Source organism: Lissotriton vulgaris, chromosome 10 (assembly GCF_964263255.1).
Source record: "Lissotriton vulgaris chromosome 10, aLisVul1.2, whole genome shotgun sequence".
NCBI classification, from domain to species: Eukaryota; Metazoa; Chordata; class Amphibia; order Caudata; family Salamandridae; genus Lissotriton; species Lissotriton vulgaris.
The window spans coordinates 705,889,295-705,903,198 of NC_141698.1; the positions used below are offsets into that span (position 1 = coordinate 705,889,295).

Here is a 13,904-nt window from a genome sequence, read left to right on the forward strand (position 1 = left end):
ATTACCCTTTGTGTAGATCTACTTATGTATAATTGTATCCAATTCAAAATCATAATTGGCGACAAAGCTACAGAGTAATAGCTTAATACCTAGACCTATCAAAATATTTCAAGGCGCTCATAACCTGTTTATTATGACAGAAATCGATGATACTCATTTACCGACATTGAGAGGTTAAGATTCTGATCATACTTACCTGGATTTAAACATGCAGCCTTCCATTGTATACAGAGACTTTGGCTGAGGTTGCATTCAGCCACTGAGCCTTTTTTCCATTCTCAATTGATTTTACAATCCACAGTGCAGCTCACAGAGGCTATGGTTGCTCAGATTTGCCAAACCTTGAAGAATCCATTTTGGTTTAGGTTGTTCAGCACTTAATCTGGCTGATCATTTATGATTCCTAGATTGATGTGTAATCAGAAAAAGTAAATTGACGTGTAACATTTTTCAACATAAACTTAGTTCAAACGTTATGTTATACTGAATGGCACATGTGATGCCTTTGATATGTACCTGTCTCCGCTCCATGATACATGCAGCCCTGGTACAAGATATGTAACCTCTCTGTGCAGGATTTCTTCTATTGAGGTTATGGTGCTATCAGCTTTTCCACATTTTGGTTAGATTTTTTGAGGTCTCGTAGCAGTTGTGTACCGAAATTAAATTCCCCTTATTGCGTGTTTTGGGTGCAGTGAAAACCAAGATTAAATGGCGAAGACCAAGAGGGGTGTGCTCGTGATTTGATAATGTATCTAATTGTTTTTCTCACCATATTTTACTCAGTTGGTGTTGTGCGTATATAACCTGATGTCCACTTTAGCTGCCCCAGATTCTGTCTTCTCCTTGTGCCAAAAGTTAATTTCTTGATTGCATGAATGTGTTGCGAGGCTTTTTCGTATTTAAGGTTTCTTTTATGCCTGCATCAAATTCAGACCTTCTGTGTATTACCTACGTTTTTTGCCACACTCGTTTTCAAAATCATTGAGGGGTGAGATTTTGTTTTCCTGTAGCCTTTATGCAGTGCAGACAGGCACAACATTTTATTGTTGGAGACAGGAAACGTTGTACATGCGTATTCCATTAATCTGACTTTTATCACTGCAGAGGTTAACAACATAGTGTTGTGCTTTTTTTCCAGGAATGTGTCTATATCATTTAGGCCGCAAGAGCTCACTAGCTTATTGTTGAAGTAATCGTGTCCTTCATTACAAGGCTTTTGGCCGGTGGCCAATCAGTAGATCAAAGTTTTAGTTTAAATGCTGGTGACCTGAGTAGTGTAAGCCATGATTACAGGCCATCCGAAGTGTGTAAGAATGCATGAACATGTGAGCACTTGCATTAGAAAGCAGAGGAAAAATTGATGGGGAAAACTGGAAAAACAACTGCAATGTCTGTAAAAATGTTCGCCTGTAATCATCAATTTATTGCAATAAGAGATCAAATTATTTGTTGTATTTTTCACAACATGTGAAATGATTGAGACCGCTAACTGGAAAATGTAGGGTCAGCGTCTCCTCACACATTTTTCCTCCGTCGCCTCTACATGTTTGACACTCCACACATCGCTGTCACTGAAATGAATGAATGAATGATCGAGTGTAGGACAGCCCTCTGCTGTCGGAAACACCGAAAAGCCTCAACTTGGTAACTCAGGCTTGACAGCTTCCATATGAACACTCCCTTTTCTGGAGCCCACTGCTTGTCCGAGCCTGCTCCCGCAAGGAGCTGGCAGCACAATCTCTCCAGCTGTTAGTTTCAGCTGGTGGTTGGGGACTGGCACTTATTTCTCTGCATCAGATATTAACCAAGCACTACTGAGGGAAAACACACAGATCGAAAAGACGGAGGAAGAGAAAGGCGGCAAAACCACCACAAAAGGAGAAAGCAGGAACCTGCGAGATAGAGAGAAAGGGGCAGGGAGTACCTTGCAGTGGATTAAAGAGTCATGCCAGTGCTTAATTTGAGCTGGTGATTGCTGGTGGGGCTCACAGTCACCTATTTTTGGGAACCAGCACTTATTTTTCTGCATCTGACATTTCCTGAGAGCAAGAAAGGGGAAAACCACAAAGTCGAAAGATGGAAGGAGAGAAAGACAGAAAAGATGTCACAAAGGAAGAAAGCTGGAAACCTGTGCGAGTGTGATGATGGTGCAGGGAGTGTCTGGTAGTGGATTAAAGAGGCATGCGGTGGATGCAAAACTACGCAGCCTTGATATTTGGTGCATGGATTGCATTAGGTTCAGGCTTCTGACAGAGCTTTGGGCATTTGCACTAATTAATTTACAAATAACCTCAAGGCATGAGGTGGATTTAAGAATATCAGCCTCGGCTTGCCGACATTTCATTGTACCGCCTGCAAGCTTCCGAGCAGAGCTTCGGCACCGGCACTGTTTCTTTTACAAACTAAGCACTGAATCTGTCCTTCTGTAAGTGCTGGTAGTAATGCTTTCAAATGCTACCTGTAGTCCCTGCTGCCATGCCTGCTTGGCTCTGGTCACTCCTCCTTCCTTTGAGATGCTTCAGGGCGTTAGTCTCTCTGCTACATCTGAGAGTGGAGGTAAAGAGCTCATTTGTCAGAAGATTGTGCACTTCAGGTCTGGATTGTTTGTGCCCATGATCTACACATGACCCTACATAGCATGCCTGCATTATATTGCATAATGAATTCTGCATTATTCAGCCACTATGGTGGGTTTAATTCATATTCATGTATAGCTCACACTGACTGGCAATGGAACAGCGCTTTGTACATACTATAGTGTCTGTCTATGGGGGGATACACAAACTCCACACGCTAAACTAATAGCCTAACCTTTTCTTAGCTGGACTCATTAGGAATCGAGGGCCAGATGTATGAACATTTAATTTTGCGAGTCTCTAATTGTGATTTTTGCGACTCGCAATTAGAGACTCGCAAAATGAAATGTACTGATGTATCTCAGACAAACTAGCGATTCCCAAATGAGTAACAAGGAACCTGCCTCATCAATATTCATGAGGCAGGTCGCAATTTCCGACCCATTTTGAATGGGCAATAACACAGTGATGGTAGCCTACGGGGGACAACAGACCACCACGTCTGTTTGCTTTTAAATAAAGCAACTTTTATTTTTGTAAATGCAGCCCGTTTGTTTAAAAGAAACTGGGATGCATTTCATAAAGGGAAAGTTTCTGTTTCATTTTTTAAGGCTGCTCTTAAAAAACGTTATCTGAAAGAAACACGTTAGTGTTAGATTCCTTACCTTAGAATATCCCCAGGCGTCAGTCTGGATCCGGAAACTTTTGCGTAGCAGTACCCCTGCGCGTCGGTAGGCGTCGTCTGCAGGCGTCCCCTGCGGCTCCGCGTCCGTCGTCGGCGTCGTGCGCCGTGATGACGTCGCTGGAGTACATAGACGCCGCCTCCGCGCGCTGACGTCAGTTCTTCTTTTTTCCGCGCCAGTGGACGCAGATCTGAAGAGCAGTACTCCGGTCTTTGACCAAGTTTTTCGATTGTTTTTTCCTCTACTGTGCCTGATAGGATGCCTGGGTTTAAGAATTGCGATGACTGTGAGCGCACGATGTCGGTCACAGACCATCACCGCCTCTGCCTCCGGTGTCTGGGCCCTGACCACGACGTGGACTCCTGCGTCGACTGCCGGGCCCTTACCAACAAGGCTAGGCGGGAGCGGTCCCGCAAGCTACTGGAGCTCCGGGTGTCGGCCCCACGTCGGGACCGGGAGCGGTCCCGGTCCGGCCGGAGGTCGAGAGAGCGTTCGAGGGAGCGGTCGCGGAGCCGCGCCGGGCGCTCCGGAAGTCGACACCACTCGTCAGGTAAGAAGCACAAGAAGTCGGGGCGTCGTCATCGTACCCCCGACTCCCCCCGACGCTCGCGCGATGCGGCCGGGGGCTCGGGTGACCCCAACCCCGCGGCTCCGCGAGAGTCGCCGGCGCGGCCTGCCTCATACCCTCCGGTCCCTGGGCATGGCGCGACGCCTGAGGAGATCGAGGCGTTCCTCATGGCCATGAGGGCGCTCGCTTCTCCGACGGGGCCTACGGCGCCTTCGGGCCCAGTGCTACCGTCTGGGGGCCCTAGCTGTTCGGGTGTCCCTGCCTCGGCGCCGTCGGGTGCTCCGGCCCCGGCGCCGCCGACGGCTCCGACCCCGGCGCCGCAGGGGCCTTCGGGATCGGCGCCGGCTGGTCTTCCGGCCTCCCCGGCGCCGTTGCCATCGGGGTTACCCCCGACGCCGCCCCCGCGCGGCGCCGTTCTCCGCTGCCGGTTCCAGCCGGCGGTGGGGTTCCGACGCCGGCTCCGGGCGGCGCCGTCCCCTTACCTTCTCCGACGCCGGACGCGGCGCCGGACGGGCGTCGCTCGACGCCGGTCCCGGCGCCGATGGGGCCCATGAACCCCGAGGAGCCGGTCTTCATCATTGACTCCGAATACGGAGAGGATGAGGAGTACGGTGAAGGTTGGGAGGGGTCCGAGGACCCTCTGGCTCGCGAGTGCCAGTATGACCCGGACTGGACAGGTGACTTGGGGGATGCCAGTGGTTTGGACGACTCTCCTAACCCTGGTTTGATCTCTCCTCCAACCGTGGCATCGGTGGAGGGAGCTGCCTATTCTGTGGTGCTGATGAGGGCTGCCAAGGCCTTACACCTTGAGCTCCCCGTCGCGGCCGTGAGGCCTAACATCCTCACCGAGGTCTTCAAACCGCAGTCATGCCCACTGGAGCCACTGCTGCCGTTTAATGAAGCCTTGTCTGACGTTCTGTTGGGCACGTGGTCCAGGCCCGCTTCAGGTGCGCCTGTTGATCGGAACGTGGCCAGGCGCCAGCGTCCTTGTCCGGACGACCCCAAGTACCTGTCTACCCACCCCACTCCTGAGAGTCTGGTGATCCAGGCCTCGACCTCCCAGTCCGCATTCCCGTCGGCCCCGCCCGACCGGGAATCCAAGAGGTATGACCAGTTTGGCAAAAAGGTCTTCTCGTCCATTAGTTTGGGCCTGCGGTCTTGCAACACCGCCTGCCTCTTGGGCCGCTACACCCACTCTGTGTGGGATACGGTCGCGGAGCTGCTGCCAGAATGCCCCATGGAGGTGCGGGCAAAGCTCGGTCAGGCTGTGGCTGAGGGCCGAGATGCAGCGAAATATTCAATTCGGTGTGGTCTTGATACGACCGACTCGCTGGGCAGAGCTATGTCTACGACGGTGGCGATTCGTCGCCACGCCTGGCTGAGATCCGCCAATTTTTCGGCTGATGTCCAGAATACCCTGATGGACATGCCGTTTGATGGCTGTCACCTGTTCGGTGACAAAGCGGACCACGCGCTGGAACGCTTCAAGGACTCCAGAGTCACGGCCAAGTCCTTGGGTCTCTCGACCCAGCGTCAGCAACCGGGTTCGTTTCGTCCCTTTCGTGGCCAAGGAAGGGGCGCCCCCACACGTGCTGCCAGCCACGCGCCGCAACAATCCTTCCAACGCGGTGGCGGCCGTGGAAACCGCCGGGGTGGCGGTCGGGGACAACGGCGGGGTCAGACCACACCTTCCCCCGCAGCATCTACCCCAAAATCCTCCTAGTCCGTGCTTTCGGCCCCATGTGACGCCAGTGGGTGGCAGGGTTCGCCATCACCACGCTCACTGGTGCACGATCACTTCGGACAGGTGGGTGCTGCAAATCGTCCGAAGGGGCTACTCCCTCCCCTTCGAGACCTCCCCTCCAGCCATGCCACCGCAGAACCACCGTGTGTCGGGGGACCACTTGACACTTCTGCAGGAGGAAGTTACGGCCCTCTTGGCCAAGGGGGCCATCGAGCGCGTTCCTGGGCCAGAAGTAGGGCGTGGTTGTTATTCCCACTACTTTCTGGTGCCCAAGAAGGACAAGGGGGGCCTACGTCCTATCTTGGATCTAAGGAACGTCAACGGCTTCCTCCGGAAGGAGAAGTTCAAGATGTTGACGTTAGCTCAGGTCTTGGCTGCTCTAGACCCACAAGACTGGATGGTAGCGTTGGACTTGCAGGACGCCTATTTTCACATCCCCGTCCTGCCGGCCCACCGGCGTTACCTGCGGTTCACGGTAGGCCAGGAGCATTTTCAGTTTATCGTGCTTCCCTTCGGCCTTACCAGCGCCCCACGGGTGTTCACAAAGGTGATGGCGGTGGTCGCAGCCCATCTGCGCAGGTTGGGGGTTTCAGTCTTCCCCTACCTAGACGACTGGTTGTTGAAGGCGGGCTCGCCCCAGACAGTCGTCCACCACCTTCAGATGACGGCAGACCTCTTGCACGACCTGGGGTTCTCCGTCAATGTGCCGAAATCACACCTGTGTCCCTCTCAAAAGCTCCTTTTCATCGGAGCGGTTCTGGACTCGGCGCAGTTTCGGGTTTATCCTCCGGAACGGCGGGTTCGGGATATTCAGGCTTTGATTCCCATCTTTCAGCCGCTATCCCGGGTTTCGGTCAGGTTGACGCTGCGGCTGCTGGGACTGATGGCTTCCTGCATCCTTCTGGTGCATCACGCTCGGTGGCGGATGCGGGCTCTGCAGTGGGACCTGAAGTTTCAGTGGGCCCAGCATCAGGGCAACTTGTCCGACCACGTCTTGATCTCGGAGGGCACTGCGAGACAACTGCAGTGGTGGCTTACGGACCGCGATTGGGTCAGGGGCAAGTCCCTCTCCCTTCCCCAACCGGAGCACGTTGTCGTGACGGACGCGTCCCTCCAGGGCTGGGGTGGCCACTTGGGAGAGGCAGAGATCAGAGGCATCTGGTCTCCGGCGGAGTCCCGGCTCCATATCAACCTGTTGGAGCTGCGGGCGATTCGTCTGGCACTGAAGGCATTCCTCCCCTTTGTCAACGGGAGTGTGGTGCAGGTGTTCACCGACAACACCACCGCCATGTGGTACTGCAACAAACAAAGCGGTGTGGGGTCGTGGACCCTTTGCCAGGAGGCTCTGCGCCTCTGGCAATGGCTGGAACGTCAGGGTGTGACTCTGACGGTTCAACACCTGGCAGGTTCTCTGAACGCCAGGGCGGACGAACTCAGCCGTCGGTGCTCGATGGATCACGAATGGCGTCTGAACTCGGACGTGGCGCAAGGCATCTTTCTGCGATGGGGAGAGCCTTGGTTAGATCTATTCGCCACCGAAGAGAACGCGCAATGTCATCAGTTCTGCGTGTTGGAGTTTCCAAGACGGCACTCGCACGGCGACGCCTTTCGGCGCGAGTGGAGTTGCGGTCTGTTATACGCCTTTCCGCCTATACCACTTCTGCCCAGAGTGCTGAAGAAGATCAGGCGCGACCGGGCCCAAGTTATCCTTGTGGCTCCGGACTGGGCTCGAAGATACTGGTATCCCGAGCTACTCAGCATGTCAGTCGGTCCCCCGATCCGCCTGCCCCTTCAGGAGGACCTTCTGTCGCAGCAGCAGGGGACGGTCCTCCACCCGAACCTGTCCAGTCTCCACCTCCATGCTTGGAGATTGAGCGGCGGCAGTTGAGGCCATTTGACTTGCCTCCTGAAGTCTGTGATGTTATTCTGGCAGCCAGGCGTCCCTCCACTAAGTCGGTATACGCCTGTCGGTGGAACAGATTTGTGGCATGGTGCACAGCAAAGGCTGTGGATCCTCTTTCTGCCCCTCTTTCGGAGGTTCTTCTGTTTCTTCTTTCTCTTGCCCAGCAGGGCTCTGCTCTGGGCACTATCAAGGGCTACCTTTCTGCCCTTTCAGCCTTTTTAAGGCTTCCTGATCAGCCTTCTTTGTTCAAATCCCCGATTGTAACTCGATTCTTGAAAGGCATCACTCACATGTTTCCACCTGTTCCGTTTGTGATGCCTCAGTGGGATTTGAACCTGGTTCTGACCTTTCTAATGTGTGCTCCCTTTGAGCCCCTTCATTCTTGTCCTCTCCGTCTCCTGACTTTAAAGACGGCTTTCCTGGTTGCCATCACCTCTGCCAGGAGAGTGAGTGAGCTCCAGGCTCTTTCTGTCCAACCTCCTTTCCTGTCCATTCATCCTGATAAGGTGGTTCTGAGGACTAGACCTTCTTTCCTGCCCAAGGTTGTTTCGGCCTTTCACATCGGGCAGTCCATCACCCTCCCTTCCTTCTTCCCGCCTCCGCATCCTTCAAAGGATGAAGAGCGGCTCCACCGTCTGGACCCAAAACGTGCGCTTTCATTTTACATGGATCGCACACGCCAGTTCCGGGTGGATGACCAACTGTTTGTTGGCTACGTGGGTGCGAAGAAGGGACGGGCGGTCTGTAAACGAACCATCTCTCGATGGGTCGTCCTCTGCATCAAAGCGTGCTACTCTTTGGCTCGGAAGGAGCCTCCTGTTGGGCTGAGGGCCCATTCCACTCGGGCCACGGCGGCTACCACTGCCCTGGGCCAGGGAGTCCCCTTGCAGGACATTTGCCAAGCGGCTACGTGGGCCTCGCTGCACACCTTTGCGAGGCACTACTGCCTGGACAGTCAAGTCCGGAGGGATGGCTTCTTTGGCCGTTCTGTCCTCCAGGACTTTCTGGTGTAGTTTGTATTGGTTCGCAGACCCACCACCGGGGTTGGTATTGCTGGGGTATGTATTCTAAGGTAAGGAATCTAACACTAACGTGTTTCTTTCAGATGAACAAGTTACTTACCTTCGGTAACGATATATCTGTAAGAAACATTAGTTAGTGTTAGATTCCTTACCGAACCCACCCATCCTCCCCGTTCTGCGAACTGATACCTAGGGTTAAGGTCATCCCTTTCAGGGCCCTAGTTTTTACATGGCACCAGTGTTGGTTCTCTCATGGCTCTGCGTCTCCTGGCGCGGAAATGCTGTGTGCAAAGAACTGACGTCAGCGCGCGGAGGCGGCGTCTATGTACTCCAGCGACGTCATCACGGCGCACGACGCCGACGACGGACGCGGAGCCGCAGGGGACGCCTGCAGACGACGCCTACCGACGCGCAGGGGTACTGCTACGCAAAAGTTTCCGGATCCAGACTGACGCCTGGGGATATTGTAAGGTAAGGAATCTAACACTAACTAATGTTTCTTACAGATATATCGTTACCGAAGGTAAGTAACTTGTTCTTCATTACCATTAACAAAGAGGAAGTGGTCACTTTGCGACCACTTCCTGTTTGCGACTGGCTTAATACCTACTTGAAGGAGGTGATAAACTGCCATTGTTTTGCGCTGCATTCCGGTTGCAAAACAATCATACATCCCCCTGCGACTCACTGTTAGTAAGGTACGCCCTTCCTAATAGCGACTCGCAAACCCTATTTTGCAATTCGGTAATATGCTACAGACTCACAAAATAGAGTTGGTACATTCCAAAAGTCATTTTAACAGTTGCAAATGGACCAAATATCAGTTTGTGGCTGCTAAAAACGTTTATACATGTGGACCTAAGTATTTTACTACAGCGTGTCCATTCTTGGTTGGAAATCTGAATAACCTATTTATTTTACATTCCACATTCTGTTGGATGGTGTTTTGCTTAGAACATGAAGACAAAAGTGCCCCTGTGGAGCATCGCTGCCGAAAACAAATCGCTTGCACGCTCAACCATGCCCAAATAATTGTTCTTTTGATTAATTTCATCTAATTCGAGGTAATGATGTGCTGAACCCTGCAATATCATTCTCCACCCTGGGAAGACTGTGCATCATTGTTGCTGGTGCACGGGCAGTGGTGACGATGAAACATGAGATGTTGCAGCCATGTTGTTTGCTGAAAGGACAGCTTATGGCTCATGGAAGATGGGGAGTGTTCCCGTCCGGACTGGCATTACAAATTGGAAGTCGAAAGTGCTGTACATATCGACTCCGAAAACAACATGAAATAATCAGTGGCCGGAGTATGTTGTGATTGTAGGTTACATTTGGCTCATCCCTGTGGAGTAGAGGTATACAGGCCAGACAATATGTTTGAAGTGTTGACAAGGGGTCTGGTTCGGCTATAAGAACTAAAACACAAGCCAAGCCAGGGGAAAAAAGAAGATTGGCACGTGAATACTCCCTCTTTTTCTGCCATTGTACCTTCATCTTATTTGCCTCAAATCTTTTTTATTTTTCCATCGTCACTTTGCTTCTCCATGCTCTCTATTGCTTACTCTTCCTCCCTTTCTTTCCTACTTTTTCATTTATATTTTCTGGCTCCACACTCACCATCTTTGCTCCCTCACTTTCTCCTTCCTCCCACTCTCCCTTTGTCCCTCCTTCTCCTGCCCTCTCTCTCTCTTTTGCTCTTGCTCTCTGTGCCTCACTGCCTCTATATTATTCTCTGCAGTTCTCCCTCTCCTGCCTACAAAGATGCTGACATCCTTAATTTCTGAATCCCTTGCTTCCGTCTTTTCCACCATCAAATCTTTATCCATACTTCCCTGGTTACAGCAGAGAAGGGACTGGCAAGTGCCACTAGCCTTTTTTGCATTTGGAGGGTGGAAATAAAATTAGCTAGGGACACTGGCCAGCCTTTGCTGCGCACAGGGGCCCAGAGAATGAAGTGATAGTTCAATAGAAGGATGCAGGAGAGTTAGAAGCTATACCTTCTTGGCAACACTCCCTTATGGCTCAAGAGTCCTAGAAGATTTTTAGTCGAGCGAGAGTCAAACATTTGACCCAAGCCTTCACTGGTTCGCCCACCTTTTCAGTGACGGAGGCAGCAGACAGACCGCATTCATGTATTGACTGCAAACCTGTGCAGCAGAATATGTATGGACTGAGAATCTCACCACCACTGTCTTGGGTCACTGTAATGTAAGTCCATCTAATCGACGACACACAGAACACTGAAACAAGGAAAGCAGGGAAACCTTTGAAATGCCTACTTCTCAACTGCCGGTCCGCAACAAAACATGCATCAGATATAGCTGACCTCATCATGAACAAGGAAATTGATGTAACAATCCTGACAGAAACGTGGCTATCGGAATCCTCATCACCTTGTATGGACCTACTTGTACCCCCGCAGTATAATATAGTGAGACTTGATAGACCAAAAAATATAGGGGGTGGGATTGCCTGTATTTATAGATCGGAGATAGAGGTCATTCAAGAACTAACTGAACCACTCGAATACTGTGAATACCTAATTCTCAAGATTAGATCAGCAGAGAATCAAAGACGCAACCTGCATGCGATCTACCACCCTCCAGGCAATAATACATCTTTCATAGATCAATTAATGGAAATCATCACTACCAACTCCAATACTGAAACTAACAACATTGTTCTAGGAGACTTTTTAATTTACACTGGAATGATAAGGATGACAAACAGGTCAATGCTCTTAAAGACCTTCTAGAGGAGCTAAACCTTACCCAAGCATGCACACAACCAACACACGTGAAGGGAGCCACGTTAGGCTGGATAATTTCAAAGACGAACAATACCTCAATTACAGCAATTGAGCCATGCGACTGGTCAGATCACCATGCCATAACCTTCCTGATAGACACCATGAAAAATACCAAAACCAGACAACCTACCAGACACAAGAAATGAATACGAGATACCAAAGATCCGAATATGAAACTACTAATAGAAAGTTGTGAGAAGAACCTAAACCCACCAAACAATATGATGGAAGTGAAGGATCTTACGAATCATTACACTACAACAGTGTCGAACATAGTCAATACAACAATGCCACTAAAACTGAAAAGATCAAAAATCCATGGTTCAGTGGAACACTGAATGAAGCAAGGCGGAAACTGAGACAGGCAGAAAGAAAATGGAGACAACACCCAACAACGCCCGAACTGAATACCCTCAGAAGAATCCGGAGCGAATACAATAAAAAGATCCTAAATTCAAAAAAGGAAGTTATTAGATCCGAACTAGATAATGCCAAAAATAGACCGCGGAAACTATTCAAGATTTTAAAACAGCAATCTAATAAAGTGGCCAAAACTGCCCAAGAAACGACAAAAACTCAACTAAGTTGTGAAGAGTTTTCATCCTTCTTCACAAACAAGGCTAATACTCTGGAAAGAGTACTCAGAAAAGAAGCTGACTATATTGATAGTACAGACAGCCTTACACCGCAAACAGCTAATATCACCTCGGATAACACCCATATCACAAAAAACATGGCGCAATGGGATAACTTCAAGACACTTGACCAAAATACCGTCGCAAAAACACTATCAGACATCAAACCCATAACGATCCACTCCCATCAAAATGCATCAAAGAAATAAATCATATTGTGATTCCCATATGGACGAAAATAATAAACGCCTCCCTATCCCAAGGGACCCTTCCAGATTGCCTAAAAACTGGTCAAGTCGTTCCCATTATCAAAAAACCCTCAGCGGACCCAGCAGATCCAAATAACTTTCGCCCAGTGACCAACATCCCGATTTGGCCAAACTAATTGAGAAGTGTGTTCAAACCCAATTAAGCCAACACATCACTAACTTCTCGCTACTAGACGATTGTCAGTCAGGATTCAGAACAGGGCATAGCACAGAGACAGCGATCCTTCATATTGTCGATGATGCACTACAGGCATTAGACCTTAATCAGACATGTCTTCTTATCCTCCTAGACCTATCATCAGCATTTGATACGGTAAATCATGAGATATTATTGAACAGGCTCCATGACAGGATGGGTTTTTCAGGAAATGTGCTAAAATGGTTTGAATCATTCCTTCAGAATAGAACGCAAAGATTTTTGGTCAATCAATCACTCTCAACATCAAGCCCTAACTCAATTGGAGTCCCTCAAGGCTCTATGTTATCTCCATCACTATTCAACCTTTACATTGAACCTCTCACAGAAATCCTTCGAAATTCAAAAATTTCTTATCACATGTATGCGGATGATACGCAGATTTACATCAAGATAATATCCTTGGAGGACGTCAAGATAATGAATGAAGCCTTAAAAATATCATTACATTGGCTAGCGGACAATCATTTGAAACTAAATGCACAAAAAACAGAATTCCTACTAATCACACCACCAAAGAAACACACAGAAGGGAAAGAAGTGTGCAATATGATAACAGCGTTAAACTGCACCCCTACACTAGTTGGCTCAGCGAAATCATTAGGAATCACACTTGATGAGAACCTGAACATGAAAGCCCACATCAAAGCTATGGCAAAAAGCGCACGCTATCACTTGAATTACATTAGAAAAATGAAACCATTCATATCCAAACCGGATCTCAAACTGGCAGTACGATCACTAGTCATCTCAAGGATTGAATATGGATGTGCAACACTAGCAGGGCTCCCAAAAATATCAGCAGCACCTCTAAAGGCATGTCTCAACGCAGCTGCAAGACTGATAACTGGATCGAGAAAATTTGGCCACATATCACCGCACCTGAAAGCATTAAACTGGCTACCTTACGAAGCCAGAATCCAGCTGAAAATGGCATGCATAACCCACAAAGCGATACACCACAACACACCTAAGTACCTGGCTCAGAAAATTAAAATATCGGGAGGAAACAGACCGGCCAGGAGTGCAAAGGAGCTGGTGCTGAGACCAGCCATCTTCAAGAAGAAGAAAACTTACGATAGAGCCTTCTCGGGAGCAGCACCAAGGATCTGGAATTCACTTCCGCCGAACATAAGAATAATTCCAGACACTACATCCTTTAAGAGGGAAACAAAGAGCTTCCTAATACATAAGTTCCTTCCATAAGCTGGGCCCTAGTCAATACGACACTTGAAAAAGGAGTGAAAACAAAAAGCTACACAAATAATAGAATCTTGGGACTTATTGATTCTATTCCACTTATTTTAGCCAGACTCAAATATATGTCCATCTTGTATATATTTAAGTATAACTATAGCTATTAATTTAAAATCTCAGAGTATGTCATACCCGGTATATATTTTTACTGTATAACGTTTAATGTATAATGTCTAGCTATTGCTACTCCATGTACCTACCTCTTAATATTGAGAAAATCTACAAAGTCTTGTTTA

General features: G+C 49.3%; 1 protein-coding gene across 7 annotated transcripts in view; it reads left to right on the top strand.

Annotated features, from left to right (window-relative positions):
- Positions 1–13,904, top strand: part of PARD3 (par-3 family cell polarity regulator) — a 1,412,997-nt gene that overhangs the window by 1,062,024 nt on the left and 337,069 nt on the right. The gene's annotated exons all lie outside the window — the stretch shown is intronic.